This window comes from Hyaena hyaena, unplaced genomic scaffold (assembly GCF_003009895.1).
Source record: "Hyaena hyaena isolate Hyena2069 unplaced genomic scaffold, ASM300989v1 scaffold_312, whole genome shotgun sequence".
NCBI lineage: Eukaryota > Metazoa > Chordata > Mammalia > Carnivora > Hyaenidae > Hyaena > Hyaena hyaena.
The window spans coordinates 1,245,485-1,267,412 of record NW_024080943.1 but is presented as its reverse complement, the minus strand read 5'-3'; the positions used below and the strand labels follow the sequence as shown (position 1 = coordinate 1,267,412).

Genomic DNA, 21,928 nt, shown 5'->3' with positions numbered 1-21,928 from the left:
TGTGTTACGGGGTTTAAATTACATCCTGATGTAGGGCTCTGAGGAAGATCCATGAATAAGATGGCATTTGAGATAAGCTTGACAAATGGACTCTGACAGGCAACAGTGAAAAGTCCACCAAAGATTGGTGAAGTCCAGGGAGCAATACAAAGGAGATAAATCCTTCAGCATCTCCAGCAAAACAGGGAAGATAAAGCTGGAAAAGCAAACTGAGTGGGCCCTGAGTCTGCTTCTAGTCCTATTATATGGAAAAGCACAAGGATTATAGATATTTCCTAGTTGATTCAGACCAATACATGAGAAGACACACTTAATGGTTGAATAAATCAAGAACTGTCATACAGCCTTTCTGGAACAAAGCAGAGGTGTAACAGTGGGGGATATAACTGACTAAATGAATATATGTATACAAATCTAGAACGTATGTGTTATAGAACAAAAGGAACATTACAGGTAAGTTCGACCACCTTTATTACTTCAACACTGAATCATAAACAAACACTGAATCATTTCAGTATGAGTTCCGTGAGCCATACATTTTCTTTTAATGTAACCTATAGCCCCCTCATTAGACCAGTTAAGTCAGTGTTCTCAAGCAAAGTCACCAGAGGGCTTTCTGGAAATGGGGAAGGAGGAGAGAGCATTTTGGTTTCACAGTATTTGAAACTTACACACTCAAACTGGTATTTAATAGGAGAGGACCAGGACATTAAATGTCCAGCAAATTACGAGGCAGTCTCTGGAAACAAAATTGCCATTACCCTGCCTGATTTGCAAATACCAAGACAATCATGTAAGTGGAAAACCTCTTTATAATTATTTGAGCCTAGAATTTACCAATCACACGTAACAACGTACCTTCCCATAGTTTTAGAGGCAATATATTTCCCAAAAATGCATGGGAAAGGAAGGATGTAAATTCCATTTAAAAGAAAGATGGCTTGGGGCACCTGGGTAGCTCAGTTGGTTAAGCATTCAACTCTTTGATTTCAGCTCAGGTCATGATCTCACAGTTAGTAGGATCGAGCCCCGTGTCAGGCTCCACGCTGATAGTGAGGAGCCTGCTTAGGATTCTCTCTCTCCCTCTCTCTCTGACACACCCTTGCTCATGTTCTCTCAAAAATAAATAGGTACAAGTAAACAAACAAACAAATAAAAGGGAGATGATGCTCTTTTGTATTCAGGGATAGTTATCATGTCTGTACCATACTTTTGAATAGTCCAGTAAAAAACTGAAAAATACACACATATAATAGAGCATATGCAGCAAAACGCTAGCATTGTTCCATCCAGGTAACTGATAAGAGGTTCACTATACTTAAAAAAAATTTTTTTTCTGTATGTTTGAAACATTTCATAATACAAATCTGGCCACCTGGCCCCAAGTGAGAGGCAATAATAGAGGCTAAGAGCACACAGACTCTAGAGCCAGGTGACCTTAGGAGGCTTACTTCTCCTCCCCATGTTTCAGTTTCCCCATCTGAAACATGCAGATTAATAGTAACTGCCTCACAAGGCTGTTTTAAGGATTAAATAGGTTAATAAATTAAAGCTGCTTAAAACAGAGCCCGACACAGAGAAGGTACTATTGAAGTCATAGCTATTACCACCCATACCTCAGTGAACAGTCACCCACCCACATACCTGCCTATCTCTCCATCCTGAATTATTTGCACAAGCAGAAAAAGGCTGGAAATTCTTGACCAAGAGTCATTGTCACACTATTTCCTTCCAATCAGATCCTTTCCCTCTCTCTCCCTTCTTGAACCTACTGCAGCCACAGAGATCCTACTTAGCCTCTGCTACTGGAGTACCTTTCTTTTCTCAGATACCTCCTGACATTGTTCTTTCCCATCCCACCTGAACACCTTTCCTCCTTTCTCCTTCCTAACTCCTACTTATCCTTCAGGACGCCAGCCACGCACCAGGTCCTCTGAGAGCCTTACCAGGCTCAGCCATCATTTGGCTGACCTCCTCCGGAGTCTTTCTCCCAGGCAATTAGTGTAAGACTGCTCTGAAGTATCACCTACTTTTCAATTGCAGGCAACTCTCTAAACAGATTTTAAATTCTCCGAACAAGGGCTGTACCTTTCTTTGCTACTTTTTCTCTTGTGCTTCTCACAGTCCCTCGCAGCAGATGTATGAGGAAATCTTTCTCCTAGGTTGGCTGCTGCCTTTGCTCCCTTGTTTATGCTGCCTCAGATCAAAACTGGCTTTGCCCCGTACAGAATACTTCAGTTGACAGTATCGTCTGTGCTAACATAAAGCCGAGGGAGGTCCCCAAGAATTCCAAGCTGTGTGTGCTGTACCAACAGAGGCTGGGGTACCCTGAAGACTGACTGGGTGTCGCCTGGTGCCCCCTCCTGAACCCTCCAAGGCCAGCATGCGCTGCATCTTCCTCTCCGTCCAGCACATATACATCATTCTGCCTGAACTCCTTACTGGGTGCGGGAGGACCAGTGTGATTAATGGGTGATGGTCTAAAGGTGACAGGAGCAGAGTCCTCTTCTTGAAGTGGTCTCCGAAAGAAATGTACACATAATGGGGGCAAAGCAAGGGACAGGAAAGTTTCATTCTAGACCAGGACTTTGGTCCCAGAACTCCCCATGAGCTAAGCTGGAACATGCTGTTCATAGTGTTCTCTTGCTTAGAACCTTCCAATGTCTCCCACTGTACTCAGAATGAGATCCACTTTCGTCATCATGGTCTACAAGGCCTGAAGTGACCTGGGCCCGGACTATTTCTCTAGTCTGAAACGGTACTACTCCCCCTCCTCTCACTGCCTAACCTCCAGCAGCCTGGTCCTATCTGTTCTTTGAACAGGACAAACTCAACTCAACTTCAGGGCCTTTGTGCCTGTAGCTTCAAGTCATGGTTCCACTGTTTACTAGCCGTATGACCTCAGTTAAGTTACTCAATCACTTTGAAACTTACTTTCCACATCCATAAAGTTCAGTCATTCAGGAAATATTTACAAGTGCTTACTATGTGCATGTCTTGTTCTAGGCACTGGAGATAAAGCAATGAAGAGAACAGATAAGGTTCTCATTCTCTTTAGTTCACCTTCTGGACAAAAGATAACTAAGGAAATAAATAATTTCAGATATTAGGAAAGTCTATGAAGAAAATCAGGCAGAATAATAGGACAGGTGAATGAAAGTAGGGAGAGCAGGCTATATCAGAGTGGTCAGGCAAGGATGCCTTGAAGAGGTGACCTCTGAGCTAAGATCTAGTATTTTTTTTAATTTTTAAAAACATGTTTATTTATTTTTGAGACAGAGGGACAGAGCTTGAGGTAGGGAGGGGCAGAGAAAGAGGAAGACACAGAATCGGAAGCAGGCTCCAGGCTCTGAGCTGTCAGCACAGAGTCCAACGTAGGGCTAGAATCTACAAACCGAGAGATCATGACCTGAGCCAAAGTCGGACGCTTAACCAACTGAGCCACCCAGGCACTCCTGCTAAGATCGATTATTAAGGAAACTGGGTAAAGGGTACATAGGATCTCCGTATTGTTTCTTACAACTGCATATGAATCTACATTTATCTTATAAAGTTAAAAAAAAAAAAATACCCTAGCTGCTATGTGGAGATTTCATATATACGTAAAATCATTTCTTAAAACTTTAATCTAGTTTATTTAACACAGTATTTCCAAAACATTATCATTTCAACATGCAATCAGTATAAAATTATGAACAACATATCTTTATCTTTGCATGAGGTCTTTGCAATCTATGGGATGCAACACATCTCAGTTCAGGCGAGCCACATCTCAGGTCTCAACAGCCACATGTGGTAAATGGCTACCATACTGGACAGAACAACTGCAGAGCTCTACCTAAAGCCTTTGATCACAGGCATTTAACTTCGACCCTTATTTTTCTCTCTACTCCCTCCGGCAGTTTTATTGAGCCACAGTTGACATATAAAATTGTAGTAGTTTTAGGTATACAACCATAAATCTTGTAGTGGAACAAAAAGGGAATCAGGGAGACCAGCAAGGAGGCAGCCAATGCTATCTGACAGCTCACAGGTTACAGAGGGAGCAGAGTGAGTTTTGCTACTACATCAATGTAAGCAAATAGGCTGGGTGTGGACAGAACAGTAAGAGGGATCAAGGGAGAGGGTTTTCAGCTTAAGCAACTGAGTATTTAAATCCTATCTACCTACCAGTGCTTCTCTGACAATTAAATGAGCTAATTAGTATTATGTACAATACCCAACACAATACTATGCACATGGTACCAGCTCAAGATATGTTGAAATGAAGGAAAAAAATTGATCCTAAAGTTCTAGTACCTAAAAAAATAAACGTACACCTTATATACTTACTGGATAAAATCTTCCAATTCCTTCAGAAGTTAAAACTAGCTCCAAATTTCATTTTTCAGTGATCAACATGGAAGATCAAGGAGTACATTTAGCCCCTTTCTGACTCCCTTTTCACTCAAGGAGATGAAAACATGTATCACAGAAATGGTGCATTTCCATAATTATAAAAATCCAAAGTTTTTCCTGTCAATGTCTCTAGAACCAATCTAGAAGGTTAAGTTAGATTTAAATTAAAATTTAAATTAGAAGAAGGCTATCTTCTAGTACTACATTGGCTGGATGACCCCTAGAGATGAGTTGAGTTAGATCCTTTCAAAAGAAATATCGACAAAATATACTGGAATCTCAGGAAAAACAATCAAGAAAAGAAACTGAAATCAAACATTTAAATAGAACAGTCTATGGGAAATAAAGCTAAGAGAGGTCATATGTCACTGAGGCCAAATAGCAGTATTAGGATACTTTATCTTTTTGAGATAAAACTGCATTTTGTATTTATGTATTCTGTTATTTGGTGGCACAGAATGGGAGTTTAGTTTGTTTGAATGACAAAGTTTATAAAAGTACAAGATGCTATAAATCACAAGTGGTAAAATGGCCAAATTTTACTAACTAAAACAATAAAAATCAAACTTTTAAAAAGTCAAACCTAATGGCAAGTGATAGTTTGAAATGAGAAGATCTTCCTGAGAATTTAAGTTTAGGACACTGACTTTCTGACTGGGATTTATAGAACTTTCATGCCCATGAGATGTGACAGCTGACTGTCCTATCCAAACAAACACTGCAGAAATTTATTACAACCAGCAGGGATATTCCGCTCCTCTTCCCACAGTATCTACTAATGCCTATCTCAGACAGAGATGACTGTGATTTGGATGAATGTTCTGCATAATTAGAATTCTTTGCAGAACTAAGGAGAAAGCAAAGGGTTTCAAACTTAGACTTCATTGAAAAGAAAACTGATTTTTTTTAAAAGAGGAATCCTGGAGGAATTTGGGAAAGCTATTTTTAATTAGGACTTGAGCAAAGTGTTATAAGAAAAATACAGACATGAAAATACTGTTTACGTTTCAAAGCTGATGAAACAGATTCTGCCACAACATTTTTCCAACACTAATTCCCAGCAAACCATTCCTTAGGAAAACTACTTTTATCCCTTTATCAACTTGGTTGATAAGTATTTCATTTCTAGTGCATATATGGACAAGCTATATAAAGCAAAATTGTTTTCATCCTTTAGAAACAAGAATTTTGCAAATGGAAACAAAGCTTATAGTGCTATAGTGTTTATTTGCTGGGTTGACAAATGACTCTGGGGCCCATTGGTATCATGAAGACTCAGAACAAGAGTCCATACAAGGAATAGGCTTGACTCTCAAAAAACTCCAGAAGCATGGTCCCTCCAAGCCAAAAGAGCACTCTGGAAAACTGTGATTGCTACTTAACCCAGAATATGTTTACATGCTGTATTTCACCGCTTTACACGGCATACAACATGCTGTCATTTTCATTTTTCAGACAGAAACTGCAGCTCAGAAGGACTGATGTCCAAGGTCAACAAGTTATAAGTGCCTAGGCAACCACACTCAGGTCCCTCAAGCTATGCAAATGGTGACTCACGGTGTGGCAGCGGCAGCACTACGTTAAGCTCACTTCACGTTGGGCCCTGTTCTTTATGCTGTTCATGTCAACTCCCATAACCCTCACAACAATCCTAGGTGGGAGGTAGGCAGGTTTGTCCTCGGGCCATCACCTCTTCTTGCTATCATACATGTCCTGCGTCTTTCCCCACAAAGTCAAAATGGGCACCCCAGAATCCTCATGTTCTCTCTGTCCAAATCAAAGTTGACTCTAAAATGTTGATAACTGCTGAAGCTAGATGATGGTTGATGGGGGTTTATTTATTCTACCTTTGTTTATGTTTTAAAACCACCTCACAAGGGCACCTAAGTGGTTTAGTCGTTGGGGCGTCCAACTCTTGATTTCGGCTCAGGTCATGATCTCATGGTTTGTGGGTTCAAGCCCCAAGTCAGGCTCCGTGCTAACAGCTTCAGATTCTCTCTCCCTCTATCCCTGCCCCTCCTCTGCTTTGTATGCTCTCTCTCTCAAAACAAATAAACTTTAAAAAATTTTAAATAAAAAATAAAATCACCGTACAAACATTTAATGTGTTTTGCTCTAACATGGAAGCTGACCTATCATAAAGAGCCTCGAAGACTAGCCTCCACTAACAAGGAATTAGAAGGCAGTGTTATGGAAGATGGCTATGTCATAGTAGAAGAAAGTGACATTGATCCATCCATTTTTTCCATGAACACAAAGTGAGGGCCCATTATGCTAGGATATGTAAAGGTCCAATGAAGAACTCTAGTCCTCAACAAGAGTGTAGTACCAAATACAAAATGAATGCAAAAATAATTACGGAAGAGGACTATTTGTAAGAAACACCATAAAAAGCAAAGTTCAAACAAAGCACTATGTGAACTGGGAAAAGAAGTCACATGAGGACATCTTCCCTTACTCTGAATCCTCTGGGGCAGCTCAAACGTTTTGGTGTATCAAACAGTAAACATTAACTTAAAATCAGTGAGTGAAGAAACAGAGCCAAATCCAAAAGCAAAATTAGGGCTGGAATTCCCCACATGCCAACTTTTACGGTAGTATAGACATTTCCAGTCAGTGAAAAGGGGCAGGATTCCTCTAAAGTCCTCTAAAGTGACCAAAACATACTGACTGGAGAGGATTTAGCTGGAAAGAAGCTCACCAGAACACCAACAATAACACGTGGGCAACAATGTAAATGTCCACCTATAGGGTTTGGAGGTATTACTCATTTCAAATGATGCACAGTAATCCATAGGTAACAATTTAAAAAAATAACACAGACGTTCTCTCCTTGATAAGATCAGGACTAATCATGGTAAAAATTCATTAAAAAAACAAAATCAAAAACAGCCAGTTAAAGAGAAAAGTATTAAAACTGATTTGCCTAATACTTGGTAAGAGACTAAGTCTTTTTCTTTGAAAATAAATTCTAGTAATTAAAGTTCCTGCATGAATCACACCCATGATGCATGTCTATACATGTTTTCCAGTTTTTACTGGAAAGACATGTGAAGTAGTCTGAAGGCAAAGTCCTATATTTTGATGAATTATTTTCCTCAATCTTTTCAGAGGTTTCTTCTATCTCTAATTTAACAAGAAGTATCTTTTTGTCCTTTACCTTTCTCAGGTCTTTCAAACACATTAAACTTATTTTTCACAAAACAATGTCTTTTTTTTCCCCTTTATCTTCCCAAATCTCATTAGCCTATGTAACAGGTATTTTGTAATTACAAGAGCAAGTAAAACTGGCACAAACAGGCTTGGGAACAAACCCAGCTGACTCTTGCTGGTCATCACCACCATCACCACCACCACCATTTATTACCACACCATCACCACCCTCATCACCACCACAACCACCACCACCATCAGCAGCAGCATCGTGGCAAGTATTTACAATTGTTCACTATGTGCCAGGCACTTTTCTAAGCACTCTACATACATCAAATTCTTCAACCTTCACAGTCTAGGTACTACTGTGACCATCATTTTACAAGTAAGGAAACTGAGGCACAATGAAACTAAGGAACTTACCTAAAGTCATACAACTAGTAAATGACAGAGTGAGAATTCAAATGAGGCAGTCTGGTTCCAAGTTGGAAACCTTAAACATTTATTTATTTTGAAAGAGAGAGAGACGGAGAGAGAGTGCACACAAGCAAAAGAGAGACAGAAGGCAAAATGAAGACAGAATGAAGGCAGACAAAATGAAGTCAGAAACAGAGGGAGAGAGAGAATCCCAAGCAGGCCATGCACCATCAGCACAGAGCCTGACATGGGGTTCAGTCACACAAACTGTGAAATCATGACATGAGCCAAAATCAAGAGCCAGTCGCTCAACTGATGGAGCCACCCAGGTGCCCGGGTTAGGGACTTTAATCACTACACTCAAACACCCTAAACCCAAACAGGTGAGGGCTGCAGTGTGCTGGTGCCGGGGAGCAGAGCTGCCCCACACCAGCATTTGCAATTCCATTTCTGGGCTGCTCACTACAGTAATTACCAGTCCAGTGGTATGTGGCTCTTCAAGAGAGAATATGAATTTTTAATTGACATCAACTAAAATTTAAACAGCCACATGTGGCTAGTGGCTATTGTTCAGAGAAAAACATCCTAATAGAAACACAATTCTGTTCTGGATTGGCCGAAAGGTAATTTCATGCCCCTCATAAAGAACTTGTTCAAGAACCAGGCCTAAGCCAAAAGGCACTTCATTGCCTTGGTGACAGCAAATGGTTCAAGAATGGGCACATGACCCAATTCAGGCCAATGAGATTCTAGGGTTAGTGTTCTGGGGGCTTCTGAGAAAATTTTTCACTTAGAAGAACAGAGGAAGACAGAATCTTTCAATTCCTGTGGTGGGTGCTACCCACGGACCTGGGCCCAGAACTACTGCAGCTCTTTTGCTGCTGGCCTGAAAATGAAGCCAGCAACCTGGGAGGGCACCACCAAGACAGCCTGCAGGAAAGAAGCCTGACAAGAGATTAAGTTAATGTTGAAGTCTGTCTTCCCTCTGGAACAAGTACAAGTTGTATGAGCCAAAAACCACGCACACTCCCAAGAGATGGTCTTAGAGGCAACCAAACAGGTGCTAAGTGCTATACAAAGACTGTGAGAAAGGCAAATACGTCAGGTTTGCCAAGCTGGGCATCAAGTCTTCAAGGTATTTCTGCACCTTTTCCATAGCAGGCCTGATGAAGAAGTTATTAGACAGTAAGTTACCAAATATTGAGTTATTTTAGAAGCTTTGTTCTTGGGGCACCTGTGTGCTCAGTTGGTTGAGCACTCAACTCTTAATTTCGACTCAGGTCATGATCCCAGCGTTGTGGGATCAGGCTCCATGCTCATTGTGGGACTGGGATTCACTCCCTCCTCCTGTGCCTCTCCCCTGCTCATTTGCTCTCAATCTCTCTAAAAAAATCTTAAGAAAAAAAAAGTTTTTGCTTTTCTACAGGCTTTTGCAAAAAAGATTACTGAATAAGTGTAGTTGTTTCAAAGGCCTCATAATGACAACACTTAACATTTATATGGCCAGTGCTTACTACCTGTCAGGCCTTGTACTGAGCCTTTTAGCTTATGCAATTCTCATGAGCTAGTTACATCCATTTTACAAATGAGGAAATGCTGAAGCTTAGGAAGAAAAGCTAAGTAATTTGTGCATAAAAGTAGAAAGTGCCTGGGTCAAGATTTGAAGTCATGTCCAAAGGACTCCAATGTCTCCTCACCATGACTTTGTATTGCTTCCCTAGGATACATAAAAACACAGCTCAGATTTCCCCATGACTGCATTATTTTAAAATATGTTGTTCTCCAGAGGTGCCTGACTGGCTCAGTTGGTAGAGCATGCGACTCTTGATCTCAGGGTTGTGAGTTCGAGCGCCACACTGGGTGCAGAGATTACTTAAAAATAAAATTTAAAAAAATATATATATATACTGTTCTCTTGATCTTCTGAGCATGTTATATTCATCAAACTATAAGCCCCAAGTTTTTAGTCTGGAAAACATGGCCATATGGACCACATGTAACATCCAGAGATCATCAAGAACCACTGAATGTTAACCCTTGTGCACACAAAAAAGCAATATAATTACATACGTTTAACTGATGTTGAAAGGTAGGATGAAACCACCAACTTTTCTTTTTCAAGTTTCCTTTTTTAAAAAATTAAGTTTTTTAATTTATTTTGAGAGAGAGAGAGAGAGAGAGAGAGAGAGAGAGAATCCCAGGCAGGTTCCTTGCCAACAGCACAGAGCTCGTTGCAGAACTCAATCTCATAAACTGCGAGGTCATGATCTGAGCCAAAACCTAGGGTCAGATGCTTAACTGACTAAACCACCAGTTAAAAAGTGGGCAGAGGATCTGAACAGACATTTTTCCAAAGGAGACATACAATGGCCAACAGGTAGACGGAAAGGTGCTCCACACACTAAACATCAGGGAAATGCAAATCAAACCCATGAGGTATCACCTCATGCCTGTTAGGATAGCTTTTCTCAAAAAATAAAAGATGGGGCGCCTGGGTGGCTCAGTCAGTTAAGCATCAGGCTTTGGCTTAGGTCATGATCTCATGCTTCATGAGTTCAAGCCTCACGGCAGGCTCTGTGCTGACAGCTCAGAGCCTGGAGCCTGATTCAGATTCTGTGTCTCCCTCTCCCCTGCTCACACTCTGTCTCTCTCTGTCTCGCTCTCAAAAGTAAATAAAGATAGGGGCACCTGAGTGGCTCAGTCATTTAAACATCCAGCTTCGGCTCAGGTCATGATCTCACGGTTCGTGGGTTCGAGCCCTGCGTCAGGCTCTGTGCTGACAGCCAGCTCAGAGCCTGGAGCCTGTTTCAGATTCTGTGCCTCTCTCTCTGACCCTCCCTTGCTCACGCTGTCTCTCCCTTTCTCTCAGAAATAAATAAAAAACATAAGAATAATAAATAAAGATTTAAAAAATTAAAAAAAAAAACAGATAATAANTGCTCACGCTGTCTCTCCCTTTCTCTCAGAAATAAATAAAAAACATAAGAATAATAAATAAAGATTTAAAAAATTAAAAAAAAAAACAGATAATAAGTCCTAGCAAAAATACGGAGAAAAGGAAAACCTTTACATTACTGGGAGGAACATAAATTGGTAGACATTATGGGAACACTATGGAGGTGCCTCACAAAATTAAAAATAGATCCAGCAATTCCACTTCTGGGTATTGATATAAAGGAAATGATATCTCTATTGTGAAAAGATACTTACACCTGCAAGTTCACTGCAGCATTATTTACAATATCTAAGACATGGAAACAACTTAAGTGTCCACTGACAGAAGAATAAAATGTGGTATATGTACACAATGCAATATTATTCAACTATAAAAAAGAAGGAAGTCCTGTAATTTCCAACAAAATGGATGGAATTTGAGGGCATAATGCTAAGTGAAATAAGTCAGAGAAAAACAAATACTATAATCTCACTTATATATGGAATCTTAAAAAAAAAACACAAAAAACTATAGATTAAGAGAACGACTGGTAGTTGCCAGAGGTAGGGGGTGGGGGTGGCAAAACAGGTAAAGATAATCAAAGTACAAACTTCCAGTTATATGATAAATAAATCCTGGAAATGTAATTAATGTACAGCACAGTGACGACAGTTAACAATGTAAGACCGATGTCAAATGTATTGTATGTTTGAAAGTTGCGAAAAGAGTAAACCTTAAAAATTCTCATCACAAGAAAAACAAAACAAAAATTTGTAACTATGTGTGTTGATGGATATTAACTAAATTAATTAATTTATTTTTGAGAGAGAGAGAGAGAGACCTGAGCTGAAATCAAGAACCAGATGCTTAACTGACTGAGCCACTCAGGTGACCCCCTCCCCACTTTTTTGAGAGTGGATGTTAATTAAATTTATTGTGGTAATCATTTCATAACATTACATATATCAAGTCATTATGTTGTATACCTGAAACTAATACAATGATATATATCGATTATATCTCAACAGTAATAACAAAGAATCCTTGTAATACAGTTTTAATCATTTCTGGAATGAGATGTTAAAATTGACATAGAGTGGGGCACCTGGGTGGCTCAACTTTTTTTTTTTTTTTAATTTTTTATGTTTATTTATTTTTGAGAGAGAGAGAAAGGGAAAGAGAGACAGAGTGTCAGCTGGAGAAGGGCAGAGAGAGAGGGAAATAGAAAATCCAAAGCAGGTTCCAGGTTCTGAGCTGTCAGCACAGAGCCTGACACAGGGCCTGAACTCACGGACTGCGAGATCATGGGATCGAGCCCTGTGTTGGAGCTCCATGCTGAGCGTGGAACCTGCTTACAATTCTCTCTCTCTCCCTCTATCCTTCTCCTCTGCTTGCACTCTCTTAAAAAAAAAAAAAAAAGACATAAAGTAAAATAGGTTCATTATTTAAAAAAGAAATAATAGCTAATATTTACTGAGTGGTTCTCGTAGGAAGGCTGTGCTAAGTGCTTTTACCACTTATTCTGCTCAGTGCTTTAACTACATATTTAATCCTTATAACAATTCTATGCAGTAGATACTATTATTAAGGCACTTACTCGGCATCATACATTTATTCAGAGTATTTCCAGGATTTGGTAAACCATTAAAATTTTGCTCCCCCACTTATTGGCTGATTCTGAACAATTTACTCTGAATCTCAGCCTCCACAGCTTTAAAATGTTAACTATATATATAAGTCCAACATCTGCATTTCTTAATTACTTATCACTGGTGTCACTAGGTATCCCATCTGCCCATGCCCTAAACCAACTCCAATCGAAGCCCGAATAGTATTAGGGCTACCTTGGTTTTACCATCATGTGCATGGGAGGTCTGGCTGCCTCACCCCGGAAGCCAGCCAAAGGGCTGCGTCAGTTTCTCTGCCTGCCCACTCCTGATGTCTCTCCCCTTTCCCACCAATTCATCTTGCTGAGGCACTAGCATGACTTTTTTTTTTAAGGTTTTATTTTTAAGTAATCTCTACACCCAACATGGGGTTCAAACTTACAATCCTGAGATCAAGAGTCACACGCTCTACCAACTGAGCCAGCCAGGCACCCCTCCAGCCTGACTTTTAATGATGCCAGTACTGACTGGAATCATCTACATTATCCTCCAGGGTAAAAGAGAATCAAAAACAAATCCCTGAAGAGTTCACATTTCTTTTATTTGAATACTAGAAGATTAGGTCACTGGGGTAATGTAATTTTGGTTAACTGGCAGTCATCCAAAAAAGCCTTTAAAGAAAATTCTAAAATGGATCAATATACTGTACTATTTGTACTATTTGATAAGTAGTACATTTGAACATAACTGAATCCTTGACTAAAAAAGTTGCTACATTTCAGGGCAGTCATCTGAACACTGGGACAATTTGGTTTTGGCCAAGACCTCAATATGAAATGCATTCTAGGGGCACCTGAGGGGCTCAGTTGGGTGAGCCTCTAACTTTGGCTCAGGTCATGATCTCGTGGTTTGCGAATTTGAGCCCTACGTCAGGCTCTGTGCTGACAGCCTGGATCCTGCTTCAGATTCTGTGTCTCCCTCTCTCTGTCCCTCTTCCTGCTTGCACTCTGTCCCTCTCTCTGTCTCTCAAAAATAAACATTAAAAAAAAAAAAATGAAAGAAATGCACTCTATATTATGGCTTACAGACATACAGAGAAAGAAATGAAACAAAAGTTTACAAACCAAAGCTTATTCTTCATACATGGGATGCACTCTTTCGTTTTCTGTTCTTTCTATTCCAGTTTTCCATTAAAAAAAAAAAAATGCTCGAAGTCCTCTCCCAAATAATTCTTTAATATATTAATGTATAACAACGTGTAGTTTGAAAAACACGGACATAAGCAGGCTTTCCACTGTGTGGTTTTGCCAATACATAAGACCAACCTAAGAAAACAAATGCTGTGAGCAACCAGTATTAGACACTGCATACAGGCTCTACTTTCTTAAAAATATATATTAAGTTGAACCATTAATTGAAAGATATTTTTCCCACCTATCAGAGCAGAGAATACAGGACAAAACATTCTTTTAATATGGAGACTGCAAGATTTAATAGAGTACATGACTTGGTATCAGAAAACCTAGATTCATTTTCTAAACCCTAAAAAACTACCAGGGTAGAGCAATGATTATTAATAAATAGCTGCTAAAACCATTCTGTGAAAGACTGAGGAGAAACTTCTAATGGATAGACCATGCTGACAACACCTAAACCCCATGATCAATCTTAAAATCACATCCAGGAGGGGCACCTGGGGTGGCTCAGAAGGTTGAGTGGCTGACTTTTGATTTCAGCTCAGGTAATGATCCCAGGGTTGTGGGGCTTTGTGCTGAGCATGGAGCCTGCTTAAGATTCATATTCTCTCTCCCTCCCTCTCTTTCTGTCTCTCTTCCCCCCTCCCTCATTTGTGCACACGATGAGATGCATGGCACCACCCATAAAGTATAATGGTCAAAAAAATTAAGAGAAGAGAGGGACACCTTAAGGGGATGCAATCAACCAAATCAAGAATGTGAGAAGTCATACAGGACAAATGACCTACTTTTTCAACAAATAAAAGCAAGGGGAGGTGGTGGAGAAAGAGGAGGAGAAAAGGCTCTAAATGCAAAAACCTAAGAGCCTATCGAGCAAATGTAATAGGTGGACTCTGTTTGGATCCCAATCTAAACAAATCAATTGTAAAAAGACATTGATGAGACAGCCAAGAAAACTGAATACCAAATAAATACTAGGTGTTTTTTAGGAATTACTACTGTTATGTTTTTCAGGTGTGATAACGGTATTATGATTACAGGGGAAAAGGGGCAAGGGAGGAAAAAGTCACAAGAAGATGATATGTCATCTAAGATAAGCTTCAGAATAATCCAAGATGGAAAAAAAAAAGATCCAAGATGGAGAGGGAATGGAGGGTAGAGATGGAATACAACTGACCATATCTTGATAACTACTGAAGCTGGGGTATGGGTATATACGTATTTATTATGCTACCCTTTGTACTTTCGTATATGTTTACAATTTCCCATATTAAGAAACTATAATATAAAAAGAAAAGAAAATTTAGATTCAAACTTCAGAGTTTAGTAGACATAGGACTTTGGAATGCTCTTGAATACTCTGATCTTCAATTTTCTCATCTAAAAATGGGAATGATAACGATAATCCCTGCCTCACACAATTGTTAAGGGGAATGAAATGAGATCATGGATTCACATCTTTTGGAAATCGAGCCCTTATAAGCTGCAAAACTCTTACAGAGGTTATCATAATAGTTAGTTCTCTCTGTGACGGTATGACAGATATTGTAGTTTTGTTGGATTAGAAACAAGTAGTGGGCTGAGTCTCTCAGAATTTCCCAGAATTTTTGTTTTGTAGTATCTCCTTAACAGGACAGTGTTTATTGAATATTGGCCCTTTTCTCCCAAAAGGAGAGTGTCAAAATTTATTACCAACAAGAAGTTCTCTAACTTGAGTTGTTTATATATCTTGTTTACTTCCCTGATTATTCATATTTCCCCAACTAAAGGTATAAAGTAAATTTACAAGAGACTGTGGTGTTAAGATAAAACTGAATACAATTAGAAATCAATGTACTCTAAATAGAACTTTGTTTGAAATATCCCAGGTGCTTTCAAAGGGTAGATATGTATCTTTGAGCACTAATACTTCATCTCAAATAAAAGGAAATTAGCAGAGGTTCAAGCCTAAGTAACACAAAGGGAAAGCGGGCCCTAACTGGCTTCAGCTTGCAGAATGGGTTGAAGGGAGTCAGGGTGATCATTCTAAAACACAATTCGGATTAAGTCATTTCCCTTCCTTTCAATGGCTTTTTCCTCTGCTTTCAGGAAAAAGTCCAAATTCCTTAACAAAGGTTCAAGTAGCTCTCCAGCCTCACGCCCTCCCTTTTCCCCTAGTCTAAGCCCCTCCAGGACTGATGTCCCTTGTCATCACTAGCGGACAAGTCTTCCATTCTCCTCTCCCTTACCTTTCAGTGGTCAAGTCCTGTTAATTCTCCTGAGGTGTCTCTCAAATCTGCCCTCTCCATTCCATTTCTGCTGCTACTGCCCTGAGATCAGGCCTTTTTTTAACCTTTACTCCCCCATCTCCCCAAATAGGACATATCCTTATTGCATTTTCTGATTATAAAACAAAGTCATGCTCATAAAAAAAGAAAAAGGCAATAAGGAAAGGAATAAATGTCTCCCCATGATTTCTTGACACAGACATAAAAAACTTCTCTATTACACTCATGTTCATAGCACCATTACTGACAATAGCCAGAAGGTAGAAGCAACCAAGATACCATCTGTGGAATGGATAAACAAAATGTTTGTACATACTATGTGTACACAACATAAATGCACACAATAAAATATTATTCAGGGGCACCTGGGTGGCTCAGTAGGCTAAGCGTCTCACTCTTGATTTAGGCTCAGGTCATGATCTCACCTGTGGGATCAAGCCCCAGCCCCACGGTGAGCTCTGCACTGACAATGCGGGGCCTGCTTGCGATTCTGTCTCCCCCTCTCTCTCAGCACCTCCCCACCCCACCACGTGCATGCTCTCTCTCATGTAAAATGATAAACTTTTAAAACTATATGTTATTCAGCCTTAAAAAGGAAAGAAATCTGACACAGGCTACAACATGGATGAACTTTGAGGACATGCTAACTGAAATAAGTCAGTCATAAAAAGACAAATATTATACAATTCCATTTACCTAAAGTATCGAGAGCAGTCAAATTCACAGATACTGAAAGGAGAAGGGTGGTTGTGGGCACTGGGGGAAGGAGGAAAAGGGGAAATTGTTCAATGGATAAAGAGTTTCAGTTTTACAAGATGAAAGAATTCTGGAGATCTGTTGCATAACAATGTGAATATCTTTAACACTCTGAACTATATGCTTAAAATGTTTAAGATGGTAAATTTTATGTTATGGGTATTTTACCACAATTAAGAATTTAAAAAAAATTTTTTAAAGAACTACTCTTTCTAGACATTTTTCCTATAGATTTGTATGTATACACTTAAAAAGAAAAACAAAAATAGGCATACACTGTACTGTAATGCACTTTTCACACCTAATCATATGATGCAAAGATCTTTCTCATATATATAGCTCCCACCTCATTCTTTTTTTTTTTAATATTTATTTATTTTTGAAAGAGCATGTACAGGGAAGGGAAAGAGAAAGAGAAAGAAGGGGACAGAGGGTCCGAAGCGGGCTCCATGCTGATAGCAGCGAGACCTAAGCAGGGCTGGAACTCACAAACCTCGAGACCATGACCTAAGCCAAAGTTGGATGCTCAACCAACTGAGCTACCCAGGCACCCCTCACCTCATTCTTTTCTAATGGCTAATAGTACATATCACAGAACTGCACCATAATTTAACCAGTCTGTTTTCAACATTATAAAAACATCACAGTCAACATCTTGCATATTTTCTCAGTATGTCTTATGATAGACATCTGTTTTGTTTTTTACATGCCCTATTTCTGGTATCAATATCCTGATTTCCCCAAAGGAAAAATACCTCCTTCTTATCCAAACACCCACCCTGTACCCAGCCTCCTCCCCTCTAGCCACACTTGTTCTATGTAGCCAGCCTGGGTCCATTTATTTGAAGTTTGTTCCTAGGTATATTATTTTTCATGTTGTTATTTTCATTTCTCCTACAATTACAGTTTCTGACTATTACTGCTTGCATAAAGCTATTGCTTTTTGTCTGTTATACCTGCTTGTTTACTTAGTATACCCAATTATTTTAAACTTAATTCTCTTGAATCTTCTCAGATCATATCATACATAGGTGGACAATCATATTGTTTACGCAGTGATTAAGAGCAAAAGCTCTAGGTGGCTCAGTCCCATGGAGCATCTAACTCTTGATTTTGGCTCAGGTCATGATCCTATGGTGGTAGGATCCAGCCCTGCGTCGGGGTCTGCACTGAGCGTGGAGCCTGCTTGAGATTCTTTCTCTCTGCTCGCTCACTCTCAAAAAAAAAAAAAAAGAATAAAAGCTCTGGCCTCAGGCAGACCTGGATTCAAATCCTGTATGCCCCTGGGAAAGCATTTTACCTCAATTTCTTCATCCATAGACTGGGAATCATCATAAAGGCTATCTCACAGGATTGTTCTCAAGATTACATCATTAATTGAAACTAGTGCATGAAAAGTGCTCAACACATATTAGTTCGATAAATGTCTAATATCGGACAATAATGAAAACAGAACTCACTGCACACAACGTCTTTTATGTTTTGTTGTTGTTGCATTACCCTGATGTACTCCTTGTCAGCAACTGCCTTGCTTCTCACGTCTTCAAAAAAGTAGAAGCTGTCAGACTCCTTGTAAAGATCCGTGCTGCGGATGTTATCCACGCTTATCTTTTTGGGAAGTAGTGCCATCCATTTCCCTTTTCATCTCCTGTATTTTCTCAGCCTCTCTCCTCACTACTTGGCTCTCTGCCATCAGTGTTTAAATCTGCTCACGTCTCTCTCATCATGCTTAAGACTTCACCTTATTCCCCAATCGCTCTCCAGCCTTCTCTCCCTCTCTCCCTTCACAGCCAAACTCTGTGAGCTGCCTACACTTTGTCTTTATTTTCTCACATCCCACTCTCTCCTCATCCCACTGATATATTACATTGAACCTTTGGAAGCTGCCGATATTCTAGATTCCACCCCCATCATTTCACCAAATCTGCTCAATTAGGTCCCCAGTGACCTCTATATTTATTCATCCGAAGGACACATTTTAATGTTTAACTTATCTTACTTGAAACCTAAGCAGGATCCTGCAAAATTCACCTCTTTCTTTGGCTTTCATTACTACATTCTCCTAGTTTTCCTCCTACTTCTCTGACCATTCCTTTTTAGTATAGTCTAAATGAACTCTTTTTCCGAGAGTGTGCAATACAGTGGCCTCGAATGATCTAGGCCTTTCTTTCTTTCTTTTTTTCAAAGCTCTCTGGACAGTTCTCTTCCAATGTGAAGTTTCCAGTTGTACCGGATTCATGTACTGTGCCCCACCACTGTACCTTGGAACGTGTTTGGAATGCATGCCGTGAGGGCAGGGATCTGAGTCCCTACTGCCCCCACAATGCCTGGTGCATAACAGACGCTTGATAAATATTCTTTGAATTGCCATAAATGAATGGCTGCAATGTGAAAAACGGATAGGAGGAATGAAGACGGAGAGGGAGAAACAACAAAACCCCGATCTTTCTAAAACCATACCTCTGATCAAGCACATGCAACATACAGCACACACTTACTGCATGCTTAAAACTCCTTTGATGGCTCCCCAATGCCCCCAAGGTAAAACCCAAATTTTTCAAAAGTTACAAAGCAGATACAAGGAAAGTCTTTCAGAAGAGGCACGTGCTTATCTCTCAAACATCATCTAGCCAGACCACTGCCACTTCTTGGAATCTGTCTCTAGCCAGCCTGTGAAATCCTTGCAGATGTCCAAAAAGCCTGCATTCTATCCATGGGGCTTTGCACATGCAGCTCTCTCGCCTACAACATTGTGCACTTCACCAGGCTTATCTGGCCAATACAAAGGCAGCCTTCGTGTCTCATTTTGGAAGTCATCTTCTTTTGGAATCTTTGACCAGCCTCCCTAGCCTCATTTCCTGAAATCTAAGTTAACTGCCTTCTCTAAGCATTCACAGCATCCTGTATGTCCAATAGCATAGCTTGAATCACAATGAATTCCTGTTTATACGGTGAAACCAAGGAGTTCCCTGAAGACAAGATATCTCATTCACTCTACCCCTGGCGATCAGCCCAGGCCCTGGCATACAATACATGCTAAGTGATGGACTTCTTATAGTAGTAGTACTGATAAAAGCTCCAAGACACTGAGGACTTACCTGAAAGGGTTTTAAATATAAATTTAAGTTTGCCTTATAACACAGCTAGTATTATGCCCATTTTGCAGATGGGAAAACTGATGTACGATGAAGTCAATCGTCTCTGGCCCCAGGAGAGTCGCACAGACATTCATTTTCCGCAGTTTTGAGTTATTCCCCGAAACCCAAATAAGAGGGGCTTTCTTTTTCTAAAGAAACTTTCAGGTCAGAAGCAATGGGCCCAAAATACAATAAACAGCCCAAAGCGCACGCCAAGCCAGTGCCAAGTGGGGTTACAGGGCAGGAGGGGGCGCCGCCCCGGCGCGGCGCAGGAGATTAAGGACTGGCCCCAGCCTCCTTCCCGGGGGTGCCCCGCGTCCAATGCCCCAGGCCTACTGCGACGAGTCGACGCCGAAGCGGCGCGTTTGGGTCGCGTCTGCCCGCCCGGCCCTGCTCACCTGCAGTCCCGCCGCCTCGTTGAGCCCCGGCCGCCGCCGGCCCGCAGCGCCTCCGCCGGGCTGCTTGGCGCCCGCAGCGCGCAGCGGAGCGCGTTGCCTTGGCGACCGGAGCTGCCGAACTCCCGCGGCGGGCGCTACGGCGGCTCGGAAGGGACCGGGCCGGTTCGCGTCCCCTTCCGCGGCCCCAGAGCCGCCAGAGGAGGGAAAAGGAGTGAGAGTTGGGGTCCTGAGCCGTGAGGGAGCCGGGTGGGGTTTGGCAGCCTGGAACTTGGCCCCAGAAGGGGAAAGGAAAGGAATGCTGAGGGAAAGGGAAAGAGTAAGGCGGGGGAGGGGTGGGGACTTGCACCTCGGATCCCGCCTTTGCCTCGGTTTATCTCTCTGTAACCAGATACGGGGATCGTTGGAGGAGAGAACCGGGCCAGAGGCGGAAGCTTGCTAGACTGGGAATATTTAAAGACAAGAAAACTCATGTGGGAGGAGTGGCAGATGCGTTTCCCTTTAATCTCAGAAGGGGTGGTGTGGCAAAGAATGAATAAACTTGTTTCTTTGGGCTCAAGGTGAGAATTAGATCATCAGATTGCATTTTAATATAGCAAATTTAGCTTCTGGCCAGCAATTATATTTCTTGAAATAATCCTGCAAATATACTGAAACATGAGCACAAAGGATATTCATCGCTCCATTGTTTGTAAAAGCAAAATGGTTAAGACCAGTCTAAATGTCCATCAGTAGATTCGTCCTTAAAATGAATTTCTACCGCAAGAATTAAGGGAGACCGAAATAGATAAAGATGTAAATAAAATTTAGGTAAAGACCTGTCTTCAAGCTATGCTTACGCTAGTGGTCTCCTAACTAGTCCTGTCTTTGCATCTATTATTTGCCCCAGTTTATTCACTCTGCTGCCAAAATGTCCTTTTAAAAATGTAAACACGATCATGTCCTTCCCCTGTTCAAAACCTTTCAACAGCTTTCCCATCACATTTGGAATAAAATCCGGAATTGTTAACCACGTTCAGCTTCATCTCTCACCATTTTCCCGCTTGCTCATGCTCCAGCTACACTGGCCTTGTTTTTAAGTAAAGCATGTGTTTTTAAACACACACACGCCCAAAATGGTGTCGCTTAGAATTCCCAAACATGTGCTCAATACATAGTCTAATTGCAGTCCCAACCTCCCCCAGATAAGTAGTCTTAACCAGTCAGCCAGAAATTTTTCAATCCTCGCTAGAGTCTGCCACCTGGGCCCTCTGCACGGCCCGAAGAAGAATGAGGTAATCTGCATGATAAGACAACTTGCTTTTCCCCTAGAGAGTGGCCTTGCCTAGAACAATCCTTTTCTTCTAATAACTTTCTTGCCCCACCCCCCTGCTATAAAAGCTTCCATTTTGTAGAACTCCTTGGAGTGCCTCTCTACTAAGCTAGGGGACTAACAATTGATGAATCGCTTTTAAAAAGCCAATTCGATCTTCAAATGTACTTGGTTGAATTTTGTTACTTAACACATGCTTCTGTTTCACGGCCTTTCCTCTTGCTGTTCCCATGTTGGGACCACTCTTCCTCTGCAGTTTGCTTCCTCATTTCCTTAGTGTCTTTGTTCAAATGTCAAGTCTTCAAAAACACCTGCCCTGACTACTCTATTTAAAATAGCAGACCCCCACCAACTC

At 40.8% G+C, this 21,928-nt stretch overlaps 1 protein-coding gene across 1 annotated transcript in view; it reads right to left on the bottom strand.

Annotated features, from left to right (window-relative positions):
- PKIG (cAMP-dependent protein kinase inhibitor gamma) overlaps positions 1 to 20,664 on the bottom strand; it is a 90,831-nt gene extending 70,167 nt beyond the window's left edge. Inside the window, exon 1 of the mRNA XM_039248518.1 lies at positions 20,265 to 20,664. The gene's annotated coding sequence lies outside the window, so the exon portion shown is untranslated. The remainder of the gene's footprint in view (positions 1 to 20,264) is intronic.
- Between the last annotated feature and the right edge of the window lie 1,264 nt (positions 20,665 to 21,928).